Genomic DNA, 22,309 nt, shown 5'->3' with positions numbered 1-22,309 from the left:
ATACAGGCAGATTGTTGCATGCTTATAGGATAAGCTGCAAGTCCAGCATAAGATGCGTCTGAGGACACAGTTTGGGCACAACATATACAAACTCGTCACTTAAGGAAAGTTCCTCAGCCCAGCATCTTCTCTCTCTTTCTTATTTCTCTCCATGAAGAATGAAAACTTCTACGCAGTTTTTGATACATTTTTTGTTTGGGAGTCAGTATGAGCCAAGGTGCTCTAACTCTCAGCTAGAAATGGTCCAAGATGCCATTCACATTAGTTTTCATCGGTTTGACGATTGAACACTAATTGCCATGAGGGCTATGAGCCACATACAATGGCTAAGAGCCATTGTTTAATCTAGGGTAAGACCCAATTGTTGGTATTCCTTGGATGATTGTTCTCAAGATCGAACAACTCTACCCAGTGGAGTACACATTGACGTTAATTGACAAGCAGGAGTCTTGTCATTACGGATGTTTAGTGTGTCATTTTTGCACTATATGTTTCTAGTGCAACGTTGAAGTTGCGTTTTTGACACTCTCACACTTACATCAGCTGAGCTATACCATGGAGTCTAGAGACAGCAAACAGTTATGACAGCATGGCTGTTGATACGAGCTAGGCATCTCACTTGTGTGGATTTCTTGCTCTCTCTATAGCACTACGAGTGTCTATGGCATCACAGTTTTGGGGTACGACCCAGAGGGTGCTTACTAAATCACCCCATACGCATTGAGGATCACAATTTCATCTTTTATACTTTCAAGGAAAGAATTCCGCAATCTACCACGCGGTAACGGAAAAATTCAACTTTTTAAGTTGATTCTCATCATTCTGTACACGGTTAACTAGGTTGGTTACCGTTACCTGCTAATTGCGCAGTTATACAAAGGGTCTTACCAAGGCGTTTGACTACGTAGCTTCTACCCAACGGGTTTGGATCGTGAAGGCAACACCCAGGGTTTTTAGTGCAATGTCGCTTGTTTTTTCACACGTGGACGACGTGTTCCTCTGTACTTGAATACAGGTAAGTGAACATTCAGTTCAATCTTCAGGTACGCATCTATTGATTTGGTGTTATTCCAGTTTTTAGTAGACCTTGCTTGGTTCTTTCAAGTCGTTTAAATACACTTGAATATTTCAAGGCCATGCCAAGGGCATGTCAAAACAAGTATTTTGGGCCGTAGTGTCCAATGTACATTATGTTGTTATGAATCCACTTGTAGGATTCGATTTGGCACATGTTGTCACATGGGATACAACATGGTCTAGGTACTCAAGGAGTAGATTTTTCAAGTTAACCACGAGGGTCATTCATTCCATTGTTGATTCTTCCGCAATCTGGTACGATATTGTTATCCCATTTACCAGCCATCTCGAAAGTCTGGCTGTAAACCGTGGGAAAAACACACTTCATTATTGTCAGTTATCCAAGGGGATAGGCAGATTACAAAGAGTAATCTTGTGCTGAAGGATATGCAAAGTGCGTACGTTAGCACCAAGCGATCCAATCAGTAAGCATTTATTGCTCTACTTGGAGTTTGCTTACCATAAGTTAAAGCATGTTTGCGACTAGGTATAGTCTCTCCATGTAAAATCAAGTTCTCAACCTTGAACACTAGTGATATTGGGGTTGTTTACTAATATTGGGGTTGTTTACTACTGAAATTGGAAAACAATTCAAGGACTTAAACTTGGCTGATGAGTATGTTAGCAAGTTACTTTCATGGAAAGTGAAAAGAGGTACTCATTAGGGTACATCCTTGTGTGATAACTCGTTTTGAATACTCATGTGTGTTCTAAATGGAGTCTACACACAATTATCGGATAGGAATCAGTAACACAAGCTGGTTGCTAATGGACAACAATGTCGTAAACCAAGCTGTTACTCTTGGTTTCATTGAACCTCCTGCGGAACCGTGTTCCGGTCAACCAAACAGCTGGATCCATGAAGGATGCCACTTGAGAAAACATTAGTGGTCTAGAAGAAGTCTCCCACTTTTGTTTTCGAGGACGAAAACTCTTCTTAAGGGGGGAGTAATGTCAGGACACCAGCAAGGCCGGACTAGACAAGGGCAGGGCCGGGCTAGGCGGTGTGGAACAGGGAGTCCAACTAGGGCAAAGGGCCACGGGCTTGCCTATTAAAAGGGTGGTTGGGTGGTGGACTCTCATACCCCACTTTCCCCTGCTCTTACAATGCTCTCTAGTAGTCCTTCGATCACTACGTCCATGTGGCTATGATCCCTTCTATATTTATCTTGTTTTTCATGGTCTCTTCAACCTTCTCTCATGTCGATCTTGTCAATTGCAATCTCTATCATCATCTCTTCTCTGACTTTTGTCCTCATGTTGACTATTGTGTTCTCTTCTATTGTCATGTCTACCATCATCATTCCTTATGTGTTTCTTCCTATTACTTGCCATCATGTCTAACATCACCACTACTTCTGTGTTCTTCCTGTTCTTTCAACTTGGACTCATCCTCAAGATCCTTATGTAGATCTTTTATTCTCCATCTATCATCACGGACAGAAAAGCTGCTTACTTTTGTGTTTCTCCTTGTCTTCTATCTTGCTTTTATAGGGAATAGTCACCATAAGGGGTAGGTGATAAAGCTCATCAGCTATAGGAGCACTTGATGGACTGTAGCTCACAAAAGCTCACGCTTGCTATTGCGAAAGGCCTCAATTTAATTGATTTTTTATGGCTCACCTTATGCACTCAATTAAAACCTAAGGCCAGCTTAGTTGTCACAGATCTGAGTGTTTGTTGCACATGTGGCTAAGGCCCCTCATCAACTTTTGGTTTGCAGTGTGACTTACAAGAATAAGAAGTTGTGGGTAGACCTTTGAAACGTCCTCCCCAACAGCCCGCTCAACTCCATCTCTTTTTGGGGGCAATCAACCAAAGTAGATGCTGGTTTTGCGTAATCAGTTGTTTATATATACTGATGCTTTATTTTTGTCATTGTTGCTTAAATCTCCAATGATCTGAAATGAGGGACAAGTACTCAAAAGCTTTCAACCTATCATCTCTCTTTTGCTTACATAATCTTTTGACTTCTTGTATAAGAGTCGGCCCAAAACCCTCCTTCACTGCTACAATTGCCCACTCCATGCCCTTACATCATTAGGTTACTGCAGTCAATAACCTTGGCCATCGAAGGCTAAGCTCTCTCTCTCTCTCTCTCTCTCTCTCTCTCTCTCTCTCTCTCTCTCTCTCTCTCTCTCTCTCTCTCTCTCTCTCTCTCTCTCTCTCTCTCCCCCCCCAACGAGAACAATCTGTGAGCATTGAAGCAAGGCCGATGTTGGCTTCCAGCTTTCTCAAAACAGAACAATCAATGTTTGCTTTCAGCTCTGTACAGATCTTCGAAATGATGGACAAGTACTCTAAAGCCTTGAACCCATCGTAGCTAGCATGTGTTGCTACAAAACGCTTCCCAAAATGGGCTGAAATTTCCCTATAAAGCGCTTCTAGTTGCTCCTTTTCATTATCGTAGTTGTGTACGTGACAACAAACATGCATTATAATACTAAATTCATACACTTTTAGTGTTGGCCATCTGATTCGGGTCAAGACAATGGCCTAGATCATGCCAAGTGGTTACTTCCAGGTTCAAGAAACTAAAAGAAAACACATTAGGCTTACCAAGCAAAGAGTATAGCTCAGTTACAATAGTCATCTACCGTGCCTCAAAGAGCAGAAAAAAGGCTCAATCCCTTTCTCGTGCCCTCAAAACATCAACTTGTAAAAGGCCAAGAATAGCTCCTAGCTTGTTCCTAAGTCACAACGATACTTGCTGTGGGACTTTGATATTTTCAGTTGGGAGAAATTTTCTTGGTTTTCTTGTAGTAGCGAGTCAACCTATGAACTCTTTTCTCAACTAAAATCAACCTAAATTTAGAGTCCTTATCCTTGCAGTTCCTCACCAGATGCTTTTTCACTTCAATCGCCTTTTTGATCAAGTGGTACATGCAAGTGCCGAAAGCGTAGAGGGCCCTACCAAATACTGAAAATAACAAGCTACATGCCATAAAAACAATAGATCTTCATATGTGGCAATTCATCTAAGCATATAATTGAAGTTGTGCACGAACTGAGAGAGACAGAGAGCGGAAGGGTGTTTAAAATTTAATCACTTTTATGTTAAGTAATGTAAGAGGAGTTCGATGTAGTGTATCACCATAAAACACAAAACTTGCTTGCAAAAGATACAAGGAGTACCTTTCAACAAAAGTAGAATACAAAGCAAGCTATGACATGGCTTTAAGTGCTATGGAGAACTTCTTTGTTTGGAAGGGGTTGGGAATTGTTTTCATTGCTAATTTAGAGAATGGAGCAAACTTCTTTTGAAAGTGTATTTCATTTAGGGGTTGGGGAAAGAAGGGGTGCAAAATTACCCCCTTCAAAGGATCTGAGATTGCATGTGCATGCATCAGCCCAGTGGAGTCAGTAATCTTTGCTTTTGAATGTATTGACTTTTTTGCTAATTAATCTAACATTATATCCAATGAGAAATTGTAGGAAATGTCGTTTAGTGGACATGTTGGCCAAGGGCAAGGTTTCCATGACCAAGGCATCTATTCCAACACAGGACAACCCATCCTCGCAATGGTTAAGAATGCATGTCTAATGGTGGCAGTTGGAAAGGTGAGTATAGTAACATTAGAGAACGGGCTCGTATATATGAGAGCGGTGTTGTTATGCTTCTTGTGCAAAGGTGTATTGAGCTTGGCAAAGAAAATGGAGGCCGAGAATTCAATGGTGAAGAAGCTCCATGCATGTGTTGCACACGATTATGGTGTATCTCTTAAAGAGGCATTGCAAACTTTTCGGGAAGATCACTTTGGCAAAGCATTTGTGTGATGAAAATCAACCATACCAACCATACACAATGAGATGAGTAGTTGCACTATCCACGCACAGTGGGACGATTTCTATACATGTATTTATCTATCACATTTTATGGATGTGTATGACTCATTTTGTATGTGGAGTCAATATTGTAAATTGTAGATGGTGGGTGGGTGCCTCATGAAAAGCTTGCAAAGTCTGTACCCCAAGCATCCCACTGATGCATAGGTGGAGTTAGAGAGAGAGAGAGAGAGAGAGAGAGAGAGAGAGAGAGAGAGAGAGAGAGAGATCTATCATGACTAGTGGATAAACAAGCTCCATGGTAAGGATGCGTGGAGAGACTATCCATGGTTCTTTACTATGATGATGGAGATTTTTTTGCAAAGAAAGAGAAAGCATACAACGGTAATCTCTATCCTTTTTATGCAAAGAACCTGATACGTGTTGGTGTTTAATGTCTTCACTATTGGGGGTTACATAGGAGGGTTGGGGACGGGGGGGGGGGGGGGGGGGGGGGGAATGTTCTTGGAGGTAGAAAAGGTTTTTTAGAATATGGGTGGGTGGATTTTTTGGGGGGCGGCAACAATACCAGCTTAGGTGGGGAGGTGGAAGGGGAGGCTTGAGACGTGGGGGGTAATGAATGGAATTTTCTTTTGACAAATTTTTCTACAAGTTCTTTGATGGTTTGCTCCTTGGGAAGTGAGAGCAATTCTTCTTCGATGTTGTTAATGGCCTTCTTGCGGGCAAGTTTAGCTACATCCTCTTTTGTGGTGGCTAGGTGTGCATTTACAACATGGGTTTGAATATCCAAGAGGAAGCTATGGAGGGATGCAGTTTTCCATTTTTGTAGCTTGAGGCCCCAAGCATGCTTGGAGACTAAGGAGATAGAGACTTGGAGGAGCTTAAGAATGGGATTGTTGAGCCATTCTTCTACTAAAGCATGATAGCCATTGAGGTAGGTTTGTAGATTATTAATGACAATGGTTTGTGCTTGTACAAGTGCTTTTGTGCAATCTAGTGGATATCTTATGGTAAGTGAGGTAAACTTAGCAGTGAGAAGGGGTTGAGCTTGTGTATCCTCTAGGGATAGTTTGGGTGGCTTCATACATAAGCTATTGGGTGCTCTTTGATTATTAAGAAGATCTTTGAGGTGGTTAAGGAAGCTTTTAGCTTTACCATGAAGCTTCTTATATTCCAAAAGAGAGTTGGAGATAATAACCTGGAAGTCCCGAGGTTGCTTGAGATATGAAAGCACTTCTTCATTGGTATGGGGGTTGGTTGAGGGTAGGCCACCATGTTAAAGGGTTGAAAGATTGCTGCGGCTTGGAGTGGATTGGTCGTAGGCAAAGAAGGGGTGCTTTCATTATGGTTTAGTTCGTGACTTCCTTTTGCGAGCACCAAAGAGAAATCAAAGGACTCCTCCGGAAGTTGCTCCAATTCTTTTGTGATGCTTTCATAGGGGTTGGTTGTAGCGTCCTCCTTGTTTATCGAGATTGGAGTCGGGGTGGTCGGGTGAGAAGCCAAAGTCTCCCCTTTTGCATATGCGACAGTTGAAATTAACCCGGGGAGTGAAGGGCCAATAGCCACAGAGGAAAAGAGATCCGAGGTGAGGTTGCCTTGTGGTTGTGGTGGAGCTAGGATGTTGATATCCATTTCAATAGAGAGGGTAACCCAAATTTTGTAGGGTAGGTCGTCCAAATGTGAGGGTCGGTGGGTAAGGGTAAAATAAGAGATCTGTGCAGCGATTTTGTGTGAACTATGTCGGGGCTAGGTGTCAAAGTAAAGAACAAATGCACAATTGGGGAGCGTGAACATGGCTTATAGTGTAGGTGTCTATATGTGCTAATGCGTAGGTAAGGCCTCGATTTCTTTCGGGACTTAGATGGTAGCAGTAAATGACACCCCCGTCAGCCCCTGGGGTTGACACAAGCATAAGTCGCAGGTGGATAAAAGCCCAGCGCTATAGCTATGGAAGCCTTAGCCAAAGTTGAGCACTTTGAAGCGGTTAGTTTAAAACCTTGAAGCAGAGGCGTCAAAAAAAATGGTGACGTGCATTCGGCCTGTGAGGGAGAGCAAGCATGTGCCAGGCGGTTGTTGTAAGTGCGACAAGTAAAGGAGGGGGGGAGAGGATTTTCATCCCCAATTTTTGTCTCTATTGCAAGCTCATCTCAAATGACATAGGATAATGTAAAGAAAACCTCCTTATGGTGCTAAGGCCATTCAGCTCATGAATAAAACCCTACTTCAACAGTTATGTGTTGTATTTCTTCCTTTGCTAATCAATGTGCTTTTTAAATTATCAACTGTAAAGCACATATTTGATCTCTACTTTCAACCACATTTTGAGATCATGAGCAGTCTTTTATCTCTTGTTGCCCCTCTAGTTCACAAAGGAGTTGAAAATAGAGAACATTAGATTTTTATCTAGTTCTGAGTGATTGTGTTGGGTAAAGCCCTATGTGGCCGGTTAGGCCAGGTGCCTGCCCACTATACTTATTCATTATGTACATAATAGAATAAGGAGGCTCACATGTAGAGAGTGAGTTTTAGCCCCTGCAAACACAAGGTCTCCTCTTCTCCTCTCTTCTCCGTTGTTGCACACACTCACACACACTCTCGCTTGTGCACTTCAACTGGTATCAGAGCTCAGGGATTGGGAGCACCATTGGAGCTCAACGGGGAAGTAGACAGAGAAGCAGCAAAAAACTATAGCACGTTTTTGCAGATCTGTTTTGGCCTACCAAAACGTCCTCATTCAAGTCGAATCCCATTATTCCTGATCCATTTTTTGTTCTCTTCAACTTTGCAGAAGAAAGTTTTCTCAAAATCTTCACCAATTTTGAGATACGTCACTCAGACTGCCTGCACGTCTAGGGTACACAGCTGCAGATTTTTACAGATCTGTTTTGACTTGTAAAAACAGCATATTTCAGGTCCATTCCCGCAAAATCCAATCGTTGCCACGTGGTCTACAACTTTACAGGAAGGAAGTTTTTGCAAATTCTGAGCGGTTTGAAAGATATGGGTTGACATGCTGCAGGGTATTCGGAAAGTTGAAGATTATGTATGCCTATTGTGGTGATTTGCTACATTCGGAGAGCTCGAATTGAGCTTTTGTCATTCTCTTGTTTTGTGCATTGATGTTTGTCTCTCAGTGAAGAGAGTGTGGGTTGATATTTTCAACACAGTTATGCGCATACGTTGGGAACACTTTGTGGATGTATGCATTCTTGTGGACTCTCAGGACTCGAGAGTGGATTCATCATAGGTTATATGTATTGACTTGTGTGATTAAGCAGATTTCAAGAGTGTGGTGCACGGATTTGCAGAGAGATTGGCAAGCATTTTTAGCATGATTATGAGCTGAATTTTTAGCTGATATGGATGCTCTTTGATACACATTTGGTACATGCTTGATGCTCGCACATGATGTGCGCTTTTCGGCGAATGGTATTCTTTGCCTTGCAATGGCATATGTGGGCTAATTTTCAGCTATTTTGAGCATCAATTTGTGTCATATTTTGGTTGGTTTGCATCCAAGTTTATGCTAGTATATGCCTCGCTTGTAGAGCGCGGTTGATGCACTTTGTGTTTCGGATTAAAGGATTGTTTTCCAAGTTTAAAGAGTTGAGACTTTGGCGCAGCTCATGTATGCTTGAGTGCGGATTTTGTGCATGATTTGCTCATGGTTTTGAGCATGTTTATGGCATGTATGGTTATTATGCTTAGATAGCCAAATACTGCCGAAACTCTAGCGGATTTTCTTGCGAGTTTATTTGTTTATGTGCATGGTTTGCAATCATGTTTTGATTGAATTTGCATACTCAGTGGTTGCTTTGCCATAGTGTTTTGGCATCGCATTGTGAGAGCAATTGCTCACTGGATTAAGTCATTTGACATACATGTGGTAATCTCTTCAAGAGGGAGATTGTTGATGATAGTTTCATCGATTACCACATAGTGCTCTTGGATTAGAACAGGTTTTTTGGCATCATTTGAGCCATTTTTCTCACTTGTTCGCTACATTGATCGCCATATTTGTTGACACTTCTCTTATACAGCTTAAGTCATTTGACATACATGTGGTAATCTCTTCAAGAGGGAGATTGTTGATGATAGTTTCATTGATTACTACATAGTGCTCTTGGATTAGAACAGGTTTTTTGGCATCATTTGAGCCGTTTTGCTCACTTGTTCGCTACATTGATCGCCATATTTGTTGACACTTCTCTTATACAGCTTATGCCAGCTTATGTTGTATTTTGACAGTACTTGGTGTATGAGTTAGCCATGCTTTGGCTATTGTCAATTGATCGATTTGTGCTTGGTCTTGTCATAGGTTATTGCCATGGATTTCGCATGTACATCATTGTCAGGGTTTGTGCTTTTCCATACAAAGTTTGATGGTTCAAACTTTGAGCATTGGAAAGCAGGTATGCATGATGCATTGACTCAGTTTAGCCAAGTGTTGCCACTACAGGGCATGGATGCTAGGCCAGAGTCTATGACTGACAATGAGTGGAAGGCCTTGGATGAGCTTTCACGTTCGACGATCATGTTACACCTTGGTGAGTCTGTCTATCTCATTGGTTTGGATGCATGTAGAGCTAGAGAGTTATGGCAAAGATTGTGCAATGCTTTTGGCACAAATGAGTCTAGAGAGATGTCTGCAGTTAAAGGATGTTAACCCTCACACACATTCCTATCACCTACGACGGACATTGTATTATTTATTTGGTAGAGTCAGGTACCGGGATTGTTGGTCCATTAGGAAAAGGGTAAGAGTGATCGCCAATGAGAGGCGCACTCTAACTGGAACATTCAAGGGATTAGTTGGCTAAGCATGGGCGCCCACGTGTGAATGGGACCAGCTCATATAAAAGTCAACTAAACATAAAATTCACTCATTCTCTCATTTGTGCAATTGAAGAGTGCTCTTGCTCCATCTCCATCTTCTTCTTCTTCATCTCCTTGTGTGTGTGTGTATGCATGAGAGAGAGAGAGAGAGAGAGAGAGAGTGCGATCGAGCATTGCGTCGGCACAACGGCGGCGAGGCGGTTGAGCGCGGCGTAGCGACGTCTCCCTCTTCTTCGTGGCGAGGAATCCTCCACTACAGCAAGCGTAGAGCGGTGAAGACTGACACACCATCGCCATCTTTGAGCAGCGTAGAGCGGTGAAGACTGACACACCATCGCCATCTTTGAGCTTACTAGTTTAGGCTTGTTGTGTACTTGGAGCCATTTGTGGCTCGCACACAATGTATTGGCAAGTTCCTTGCATTGACATGTGCGACAGACGCGCACAAAGGACGATCTTGCAGACATAGAGATGTTGTGTGTTGGCATTGTGGTCATGCAGGGCATGTATGTAGGCGTTTTTTTCGACGGATGAGACAGCACAGGAGACAACACAAGAGGGATGCTATCACTTTGAATGTCGTGGGAGCAGATGTAGAGTATGTGGCTACACATGATGGAGATGTCACCTTTGCTTCCATGTTTACTCTTGTCTTTCTTATGTCGGTTTTTGATGACACATTACCTTCGCATTGGATACTAGATGTGAGTGCTAGATTTCATGTCACGCCGAGTCGTGAGTGGTTTAGCACATATGCTAGTGGTATGCTTGGACATGTGTGTCTAGCTGATGGTTTAGTGCATGATATAGTTGTTGCAGGAGATGTCAGACTATTGTTGCTGAGTGGTGCATCATATGTGTTGCGAGATGTATGCCATGTGCCAAGTTTGACGCGAAGCTTAATCTCTGTGAGTCAGTTAGAAGACAGTGGATGCCAAGTAGTGTTGGATAAGCACAGTTTTAGATTGCATCGTGGACAACTAGTCATAGGGAGAGGTGCTAGTGTTGGCAAGATTCATGCGATGCGAGTACGTCATGTACGAGACGACACAGTCTTCGTGAGTACGCAGCCATGCAGAGAGATGAGGCATGTCTCCTTTGCGGATAGGTTGCATGATGCTCCAGTTTGTGAGCATGTTGAGCCAGTTGTGCAGACAGTTGTGCAACAGGGCATGTCATTCGTGGATACGATGATGGATATGGATGGCTTGAGTGTTGAGGATTTAGCCGTGATTTAGTCATTCATGGATATGCTTGGGCCAGAGGCTGATGCGTGTGAGTTAGAGCTAGGCATTGCTCTTACCACACACGGTTCAGGACAGATAGATGCTCCTTGTGTACATGTGGCATGTGATGGACACAAGGATGGATTCCAGGGATCGAAGTCGGGTGTCAGGGTGATTTCCATGAGTGGAGTTTTGAGCCAGATTTGATTGAAATGGTCAAATTGGCAGATATTCCTAGGATTGAATCAGCATTTAGGAGTCTCATGTACGAGATACTGATCTCGAGACCCGAGATTGCATTTGCAGTAGGTGCATTTGTAGTGGGAGCAGTTAGTCGTGTAGTGACTGACATTGGCCTTGAGTATAGGGGCACTTTGCAGTGTATGGTGAGATACTTGCAGGATGTGTGCGGCTTTTGTGAGGACTATGGTGTCGATCACTCTATACTTTCTCTACGATTAGAGCTGGATGCACACAGATTCAGTGAGCCAGTGGGCGTTGGCTAAGGTCATACTTGGGATGGCCTTGTACAGGTTTAGTACGGTTTTGTTTTCTCTCTCACGGCCACATTGGCCTTTACGTGGGAGGTTGTTGGGGTAAAGCCCCATGTGGCCGGTTAGACCAGGTGCCCGCCCACTATACTTATTTATTATGTACATAATAGAATAAGGGGGCTCACATGTAGAGGGTGAGTTTTAGCCCCTGCGAACACAAGGTCTCCTCTTCTCCTCTCTTCTCCATCGCTGCACACACTCACACACGCTCTTGCTCGCGCACTTCACTTTATGGGTGTATAAAGACTTAATTTTGATTTCTCGGACAATCAAATCGAACATTTGGGCAACAAAACACTATAATATGATGACTCGATGATACTCATCATATCCCTAGAAAATGGCATAGCTAGAGCCAATTCCCATTGAGGATTACTGATATTTGCAGTATTAATTAGATTTCAATGATTAGTTGTCCCGCTCAAATTACAAGTTTTAGCAGCATTAAAGAAAATTTACTTTGTAATTTAGGAGCATTGGTAATATATGCTTCTTCAACATCGTCGAGCTTAAATTAATCACACTAAATTTTTAAATCATGTGTGGGATTCTGCTCTTAGATCAAAGATAATTTTTGAAGAGTTATAGGGTAAAAGGCCTAATAAGCGGACACAAATGTTTAAGAATCCATACCCTACCCATGTAATCATCTGAATTAGTATGAGCACGTGAGCAGTAGAAGAGATGCCGTGTCAAAAGGTCATTTGCCTATACTTGGTTCGAATCTTGTTCTCACATGTCCATGTACTGATGTTGGGCTGTCCACCTTCCCTTTTGCATTGTAATCCGTGCAACTACATCACACTTGTTGTTTTGTGTAGCACGACTAAAACCGCCTATTGCCTTCAATAGAGGACACCAACGCGCTTCTTCTGCACATCTCCGAGCCCATTTCCATGATCAATAGCTAGCACAATTCTATGCACACCTTTGGTGTCCTTAAATTGGCACATTTACCCTATGCTTTTTGGTCGTTATGTAGCCCTACAGCTAATATGATGGCTTTTGACTCAAACTATCTATAGCCATCCATGTCGATGCCATCCATAGCCATACGTGTCGATGCGGACGGCTAGAGGTGCCAAATAATTCACAACTCTCTCTCTCTCTCTCTCTCTCTCTCTCTCTCTCTCTCTCTCTCTCTCTCTCTCTCTCTCTCTCTCTCTCTCTCTCTCTCTCTCTCTCTCTCTCCCCTTCCACTTGTGATGCAAGAAACCCTAGTCGAGAGTTCAAATTCAAACTGAGTCAATATTTTTGTGCTCTTATGATTGAAAACCTTGCGACAATCTCCTCAGGCCTTGTTGCTTGCTCCACCACCCTTCACATACGACTTTAAAGATCAATTGTTCTGCTTCTTTTCCTCCTACTGTCGTACTCACTCCAACCCCATTCCACCAACTTACTGCATATTGCCAACATTGCAACACTCCACCTGTGTGCAAATCAAGTCATCGCCTTGCCTTAACCAACACCTACTTTGGAGCATGGCCACACACAGCTTACAACAACTACGCATTGCAAAACACCTTGCGAATCTACTCATGAATTTCTAATGAGACGAGCTAGAGAGAGAGAGAGAGAGAGAGAGAGAGAGAGAGAGAGAGAGAGAGAGAGAGAGAGGGTGGGGGGGAATTAACCCAAGATAACTGCCCATGGCGGCACAGATAGCTGCAGACACTTTGTGGATCACTGATGCCAGAGAGAAATTTAACGCATGATAACTTGCCTGTGGCCATCCGCGTCGACACAGATGGCTACAAACACTTATTATGGGCTTGAATGGAGGCTTTGTCCCAATTAGAAGTCTGGGTACATGGTAGTAATGTTAGTTGCTTCTCCTAATAAACTAAAATGCTCTCATTCCATAGATGCTCCATCACCCACAACCAACACCTCAGATCTTGCACTGTACCGATGATCATTATCGTCTCTGATACATGACAACAAAGGCTAAACAGAATCTTCCACAAATGCAACATCTCGTGAAACCAAGATACTTTTTTTTGCAGATAATATAACCTGTAACCTTTTCTTTTAGGAATGTAACAAAAAAAAAAGCATTTGATCGCATTATCATCCATTTTTTTGTGTTGTGTTTGTGGTGCCAAAGCATAAGCTAAACAACCAAAACATGCATGCCATGTTTCATAAGGAGTCACTAAAAGGATTTGGTAGGACACCTATTAAGTACATAAGGAGCACACATGATAGCCTCAATCCAAAATGAAGGTGGTAAATCTTGACTCTTGACCATACATTGTGCAACCTCCGTTAGTGATCTGTTTTTTCTTTCAGCAACAACATTTTGCTCGGTATATACAACACTATACATTGGTGTTGTATCTTATGACTATTAAGTACATAAGGAGCACACATGATAGCCTCAAGCCAAAATGAAGGTGGTAAATCTTGACTCTTGACCATACATTGTGCAACCTCCGTTACTGATCTGTTTTTTCTTTCAGCAACAACATTTTGCTCAGGTATATACAACACTATACATTGGTGTTGTATCTTATGACTACCCAAAAATGCATTAAATTCATGAAAAACATTCTCCGCCCCTCTTTCTAAACAGGGAGTACCCATAGTACATTTAGAGACATTTTCAGCCATACCCAAAAATTACTTGAAACTTATGAGCACTTTGGACTTAGCTTGAAACCCATGCATGCCTGGAGTAATCATCAAAGAAAGTCACAAAGTACATGTAATTACCCAAGGATGGAGTTTGCATAGGCCCAAAACATCACTATGCACAAGTTGTAACCTACATACAACTTTTATTAAACCATCCTTTGAAAACTTTGAACGTTGCATCTTACCCAAAATCCTTCACAAATGTGATTAGAAGGTGCTTCAAGAGGTGGCAAAGAAGTAACAGATCTCCTAGAGCTGTTTTGCCTATGGCTAAGCAATCTTCTTGGGATGTAAAAGATGCACATGCTCATGCAATGATTGCATTATCTGGGAAGTGCGCTATTACTCCTCACATTTGCTCTAAAAAATCAGCAAAATAGGCTTGCAATACTCTGAATGGTCTTTATGCAAGTCAAAATGATGCTAAGATTTCATATTCTTCTTTCCTTTCTCACCAAATTTCTCAGACAATTTTCTGCATCATTTTGACTGCAACAACATCCTCAGTAGACGGTGAACATACATCAATGCCCTGCACAACATTCTAGATACACAAAATTACATGCATCATCATGTAAACCCACATTGGGTAGTTATTCCCATCCAATTTGTTCTTAGTAGCAGACATCTTGAAAACTTCTATGTTGTTGTCAGCCATGGCGAGTGATTGCACCTAATGTCAAAACTACTTCAAAAGAGGAAAAAACAAAGTAGGACTAACATGTGCTATGTGGCACAACCCAAAAAGAATTGTAGGGGATGTGTTCTCTAAAAAAATTGCAATGACATGAATTTTGCACAAAAATTTCCTTTAATGGGCCCTAATATCAATTTTAATGATCCAAATAACACACCTCTTGGACGGTGTATGTGTACTATGTGGAGTAGGAAGGACCCCGTTAGTTGTGTAACTCTCCACTTTCATATTCTAGAGTGAGTAGTATACTCATGTCTCCCTAAGAATCACCACTAGTTGTCGTGCCTTCGACCACTAGGTGGAAAAGGCACATTAGGTAGGATCCTCTATTGGGATGTTTGGACTCATAGGATGGTGTAGTTTTATGAAGCTCACTGTAGTTGAAAGATAGGGCAATATCCTCAATTCAAGTGGCTCAAGTTGAGTTACATTATGACAAAGGCTGGTCTACAAGTGGATATTGACTCTTTGCTACTTAAATAGGGTGTATAGCCCTATCAAGTACCTCCTTGGTTGTTACGAGAGTTTAGTAATCAAGTGAACCTCTCACAAGGTATTAAAGCCTAGGATTTAGGTCTTTTTTTTTTCTTATGAAAATTTAGGACTCTTCTATACCATTTGGAGGTCTAGTGCCCTACCCAGAATATATGAGATATATTTACAGCTACAAAATGGTTAAAGTTTCCCACATTGTGATATGTATCCATGTAGGATATTTCCATTTTCTCAGCATATATGCATGCACAATTGCATGCTAATGGTTTCAATATGGTTTGCACATCAAATGGACTTGCACATCAAAAGATATAGCCATTTAGGATTATGAATATAAGGCACAATAATGGAAACTTATGTTGAATTTTGATAGTCAAAATAAAATCACATTGATTGCTTGCAGATGATGCCTTTAAAAGAGATTGACCAAGAAGGAAGCATGCTATGTCAACCTTTGAGCCATCAGAGATAATCAATCAAGCACAAAGAAAGTGGATGCATGTTCAATTAACATCTAGATCTTAGAATCTTTCAACATAGTAGTAATTTCCATAAACTTCAAGGATATGAAGATACAAATTAGAACAGGTTCCAAGAGATACAAAACCATATTGACACCCATTAAGTGTGGGAATATTTTGGACTTGCATCCATATTTCAACTTACACCTCTACAACATGGACCACATGAGCGTGTCTGAAATTTTGAAAAACATCTAAGGATGGAGAAAGTGTTAGTTGTGTAGTGGATGTGGAGTATGTAGCCCATACTTTGGGCATGCCCACTAGTGGTGAGGATGTCAAGAATCTTACAAAGACTGTGATAATAAAGCTATTTTTGCCAAGCAAGCTTGTAGAGATAAATATGACTAGTGAGGGACACACGTAAACAGACCTCCACGAGTCCTCAAATTTTGTAAGATCAGTTGGTAAGGGACATGAGGAAGAGGAGGTGATAGACCACTCACATGAAAGGAATGAGGAGAAGAGTAACCATGCAGAGGGAGCGAGAGCGGTTGAGAAGGAAGAGATGCATGATGAGGAGAAGAGAAATGCAAGTACTGAGGAGCTAGATCATGCACAGGGAGGGGCCGTGGGAGAAATTCATATTGAAAATCCCTCTGCATATAGAGGGGTTCAAAAGGAAGAAGATAATGTAGAGGGAGGGACTGAGGAAGATACTCCCAACCCTCAAGTAGAGCCCTTCACCATTCCATCGGTAGAGCTTGAACCTCATCAACAGTCAACAATGCCCGAGCCTCAAACAGAGCATACCATAATAGATGTTAATTCATCTGCTATGGACCACTCTAAAATGGATACACAAGAGTATCGGATAGCCGAAGCATAAGGGAATGAGGAGAAAAAGGTCGAGGATGTTGACACTAGACTAGACAACCTCCACACGAATCAAACTCGGTATGGACCTTTGCTAGACATTGACATGATTGTTCCGATAATAACCAAAGTAAAATAATATGAAAGTCTTCCTACTCTCTAACTACTTATTTGTTCTACATAATGTTTGCAAGAACTAATTATTTTGGACATCAACAGATTGTTGCTATTTCAATAGCCGTATGGTCCAAATGCAAGAACTCTCAACCTGCGCAACTTCGAGCTCGTAGAGTCATTGTGCGGCCTGGCACCAAGGAATTTCCACAATTTATTTCTTCTTTCGAGGTTCCGCGTTGCCATATAGTCTTCTATGTAGCAGCAATACCTTAACCCCCTCATAAATGTAGTTTGCAATGTAGCTGAAATTGAGCGTTGGCAACTTAATTTTATCTATTGCCAAACACAATGTGTTGTCATCGATGGCCACTACCACCCTACAAAACAAGATGTATACCTTTATTACAAATCTTTTTGTCAAATCCATGTCCCATTTGATGTCAACAACAATTTGTTGATAGACAACACACCACATAAGTTTACTTAATCCACCGAGCACAATTCTCTCCCTACCCTCATTTGAAGGGCATGAGCATGACTTCTACCTAGAAGACAATTTGATGCCGTACCCGCAGAACTTGTATTGCAATGCATTGACTGTTTCAAAATTTTCGCTTACAAATACTCTTCAAAATGCTAACTATGTACAATGGTATAATACTTTTTACTTGTCAGTGTGGTGTCAATGATGTGTGTGTGTGTGTGTGTGTGTGTGTGTGTGTGTGTGTGTGTGTGTGTTTTAGAGAGAGAGAGGAATTGTAGAATGATTGAAGGTGACATAAGATATTAAATTCTGTATATGTTGTACTAAATGTAAAGGAAACACATTCCACACCGTTTCTGTATCATCGTAATCAGCATTATTTTTACTAAAGGTCATCACACCTTTGGTTCTTGCATATGAACCTGTGTTAGATCCGCATTTTTTGTCATCAAGGAAATTCAGGAGCTTTAATCAGTTCTCCTTTATCCAGGAGTTGTATCCCTTTAAGAACATTAAGCTTGCATTCTTCAATTGTGGCAGGTGCGAGGTTGGCAAGGAAGACCCAAGTTTCCATAGAAATGTGAGCAAGAAACCCTTTATTCGGGAACAACCAAAGTCTGTGCTCTACACCCAAGGATTCTACTTCAATCTGTCGTGATGGTAAAAAGGAAAGGCCCTATCTAAAAGGGAAGCCTCACTGAGTGAACAAAGGTCCTTTTGAAATTCTTTTATAGCTTCCAATGCCGTAGCATCTCTACAAAAGAGGCTGTTAGGAGGGGCTATTGGAGTAGAGCGAGCAGTAACAAAGATGGAACTTTAGCCGGCAATTTTTTTTTTAGAAAATTGGATAATTCAGAGCCTTTAGAAGAGAAGGAAGCTAATTCCTGAATATGGGCTTTGGAAAGACTATCCAAATTAAAAGTAAATTCCAGCAGTGGGTTGATGCCCTCAGTTTTACAATTAACAAGGAGAGTGAGAACTTTCACCCATTGGTCAAAGTAAATAAGATGGACAAGTGACAGACTAGAATCTTTTGAGGCATCAAAAATTAAAGCTGAAGCATCGCTATCTTGGATACATTTCAACACAAGTAGAGAAGCAAAGGAAAGGGGTTCCAAAGGAAGAGTAAGACCTTGGGAAAGGGAATAATCTGCAAAGATTTCAAAAACAAAAGTTAGAATAACACATCTTGGATGAGCAAAGTAGTCACGTAGAGCTTATACAGAGTGTAATTTCTATTTGAGTTTTACAGCCCTATGAAGATAGGGCCTAATCCTAAGTGAGATATTAGGAAAGACATTTTCTAATTCTCTCGCAAGTCACAATTTCTCCAAAATCAGAGCTCTTTTTACTGGGTCAAAGCAGACCTTCATTCTTGTTGTGAGTTTTCGAGTATCCTAGTGGACAAAAATTTATAGCATAGTGAAATGACAAGGAAAAGAGGACATTAGAAAGAGAGAACGAGAAGAGTTAGAATAAGATGGTAGTGCTAGCAACCTTTCACCAATCAGGTCAAAAGGGGACCACTGAGACTGTGTGATAGCACCCTTGCCTATTAGAATATAATAAATAATAGTGTAACAAGCGCTAAGTACTAAAACTAAGGTCTGAGAGAGAAAGACAATTCTATCTCTCTTTTGCGTTTATTGTGTGTGTAGCAGTTCTTGTTAGGAAATAAGACGTAGCTAAATAGATAATTGAGTAGATTACTTAATGGAGAGAGACAGATTTATATACACGAGATTATCGAGAGAGAGAGAGAGAGAGAGAGAGAGAGAGAGAGAGTACACACGATATACGTGGTTCACCCAATGTGGGCTACGTCCACGGGAAAGCAGCCACTCAATGGCTTTAGTACTTCAAAACAAGAAGTAGTTTACAAAGGGATTATACCCTTAATGGAGCTCCCGCCTTGCTTCACTCTCACCACCTCACACTCACCTTGTTGCATCAACTTCACACTATGAAATGTGTGTATAAATGGCCTCCTTTTATAGGCCAAAAGGGCTGCCCTCTCTTATGAGAGACAGCCATGTGTAGCCGCCCTTGTGCGAATAAGTCCAAATCGGACCCTCCAATCCGCCCATGTGTGGCCGCCCTTGAGAAGACAAGTCCGCTTTTGAATTCGGCCACCGGCCACCGACCATTGACTACCGGCCTTCCGGCCAACAAACCGGTTGTTTTCGGACCACTTTCCGGCCGCCGTCTGGCCATAATATTCGGGCGAAAAAAAAGTATCGGGGGCCTCCGCCCCCGAGGCCTTTAAAGTTGCCCCTGATTCTTGTCCGTGAAAATTTTGGTTTCCGGTGAGTGATTTGCCTTCACGCACGATGGCTTCTCCTCATAATGGGGGCCTTACAAATGTGCGCTTTTACCACAGAAAATTACAAGGGTAAATCAGGCTCCATACTTAACAATCTCCCACTTGGAGACTGATCTCCAAACCAAACCTGTGACTGCTTTCCATTCTGGCTTCTTATCTTTGAATGCCGATTGAAGATGAGCAAAAGCTCAACTTCTCCTTGTTGACCACCTTTGTAAACATGTCTGCAGGATTTTCACTTGTATGCACCTTTCCTAGCTTTAGTTGTCTCTTCCAAAAGAGTGCGTATGAAGTGATATCTCACCTCAATGTGCTTTGTCCTTGAATGAAAGGCTGAGTTCTTCGCAAGATGGATAGCGCTTTGGCTATCACTGTACAAGACACAATTGTCTTGTTTGAATCCAAGCTCTTCTAAGAATCTGTGAAGCCACATAATTTCTTTTCTTGCCTCCGTCATTGCTACATACTCTGCTTCCGTGGTAGAAAGTGAAACCACTTTCTACAGCTTTGAAGCCTAGCTTACTGCTGTGCCTCCAACCGTGAACACATAGCCAGTACTGCTCCTTCGAGTATCTTTGTCACCTGCCATATCTGCATCAGCATACCCTTCTAGAAAAATATCAGTTCCTCCAAAATACAAAGCATTTGTTGTTGTCCCTTTTAGATACCTAAGTATCCACTTCACAGCTTGCCAATGCTCTTTACCTGGGTTGTCCATGAACCTACTCACAACTCCCACTGCATGTGCAATGTCTGGCCTTGTCCAGACCATAGCATACATTAGAGAACCTACCGCTGCAGCATATGGAACTTTAGACATATAGGCTATCTCCTCTTGTGTCTTTGGACACATATCCTTCATTAGTTTAAAATGACTAGCCAAAGGTGTAGAAACTGGTTTTTCATTTTGCATTGCAAACCTTTCTAGTACCTTCTTGATGTAATCTTTTTGAGATAGCTTTATTGTCTTCTTCGTCCTGTCCCTTGATATTTTCATACCAAGTATCCTCTTTGCAGCACCTAAATCTTTCATTGAAAAAGATTTGGATAGCTCCTCTTTTAGGTCTTTGATGTCCTGCATGTTAGCACTTGCAATCAACATGTCATCAACATACAACATTAGGATGATGAATTTCCCATCTCCCAAATTCTCCGTGTAGACACAGTGATCCGAGTTGCATCTTGTGAATCCATGATCCAACATCCATCGATCAAACTTCAAGTACCATTGTCTTGATGCTTGCTTTAAACCATACAAGCTCTTCTTTAATCTGCAAACCATTTTCTCCTTACCTTTTACTTCATACCCCTTTGGTTGAAGCATGTAGATTTCCTCCTCTAAGTCACCGTGAGGGAATGCCGTATTTACATCCATTTGCTCGAGATTTAGATCATGAGCAGCCACAAGGCTTAAGACAAGCCTAATTGAGTTCATTTTTACAACAGGAGAAAATATTTCATTGAATTCAATACCTTTCTTTTGAGAAAAACCTTTTACCACAAGCCTAGACTTGTACCTTTTCTTCCCACCTTCTTCTTCCTTTAGCTTGTACACCCATTTTTTTTGAAGTGCCCGCTTACCTTTAGGCAACTCAACCAACTCCCATGTTTGGTTGCGATGTAGTGAGTCCATCTCCACTTGCATGCTCTTCGTCCATTCTTCTTTGGATTCATGTTGCATAGCTTCTTCATATGATTCTGGCTCTCCAGAATCTGAGATCAAGAGATGGTTGAAGGAAAGAACAAATCTTTTTGGAGGTCTACTTGCTCTTGTAGATCTTTGGGGAATAGGTTGAGGCTCCTCATTTGGTTGACGTTGTTGCACATTGTCACCGTTTGCAGTCCTTGAGTCTTCACCGTCCTCAAGCTCCATGTACTCATCACCTGTTTCTTTTGTTTGTTTTCTTTCCAAGTAATCTTTGTACATATTTTGTTCGTTAAAAATTACATCCCTACTCCTTAAGATTTTACCATCTTCAGGATTCCATAGGCGATACCCAAAGTCTCCTTCTCCATAGCCAATGAAGAAACACTTTTTGGACTTTGCATCTAACTTTGATCTTAGGCTTCTATCTATGTGCATGAAAGCCTCACACCCAAACACTTTGAGAAATGCATAATTCACCGGTTTACCTGTCCATGCCTCTTCTGGAACTCCCCCATCCAATGCCATTGAGGGTGACCGATTGATTAAGTACACAGACGTACTTACAGCTTCCACCCAAAGCTTCAAGCGATAGGCCTGCATGTAGCCGCATGCTTCGTGCTCGTTCCATGATTGTCCTGTTCATCCTTTCCGAAATCCCATTTTGTTGAGGTGTCCTTGGGGTTGTCCTTTGCCTCCGAATGCCATTGCTAGCACAAAAGCTTTCAAAAGCTTCGCTGCAATATTCGCCTCCATTGTCGGATCTGAGGCATTTAACCTTGGTACCTGTTTCATTCTCCACAAAGGCTTACCACCTTTGAAATATGGAAAATACATCGGATTTATTCTTCATGACAAAAACCCTTGTTTTTCTAGTCGCATCGTCTATGAATGTTACATAGTACAATGAGCCACCAAGTGATGGTGTACTTGCAGGACCCCAAACATCAGAATGAACCAACTCAAGTTTTTAATTTTTTCTTTCATTTCCTGATTTTTGAAATTTTACCCTCTTTTGTTTACCATAAACACAATCTTCACAGAACTCTAAGTCCACTTCTTTCAAACCTGGTAGAAGCTTCTTTGTTTGAA

The sequence above is a fragment of the Adiantum capillus-veneris genome, chromosome 23 (genome assembly GCF_014529385.1).
Source record: "Adiantum capillus-veneris isolate H3 chromosome 23, ASM1452938v2, whole genome shotgun sequence".
Taxonomy (NCBI): Eukaryota; Viridiplantae; Streptophyta; class Polypodiopsida; order Polypodiales; family Pteridaceae; genus Adiantum; species Adiantum capillus-veneris.
The sequence above is the reverse complement of the archived record's forward strand: the minus strand, read 5'-3'. Positions refer to the sequence as shown.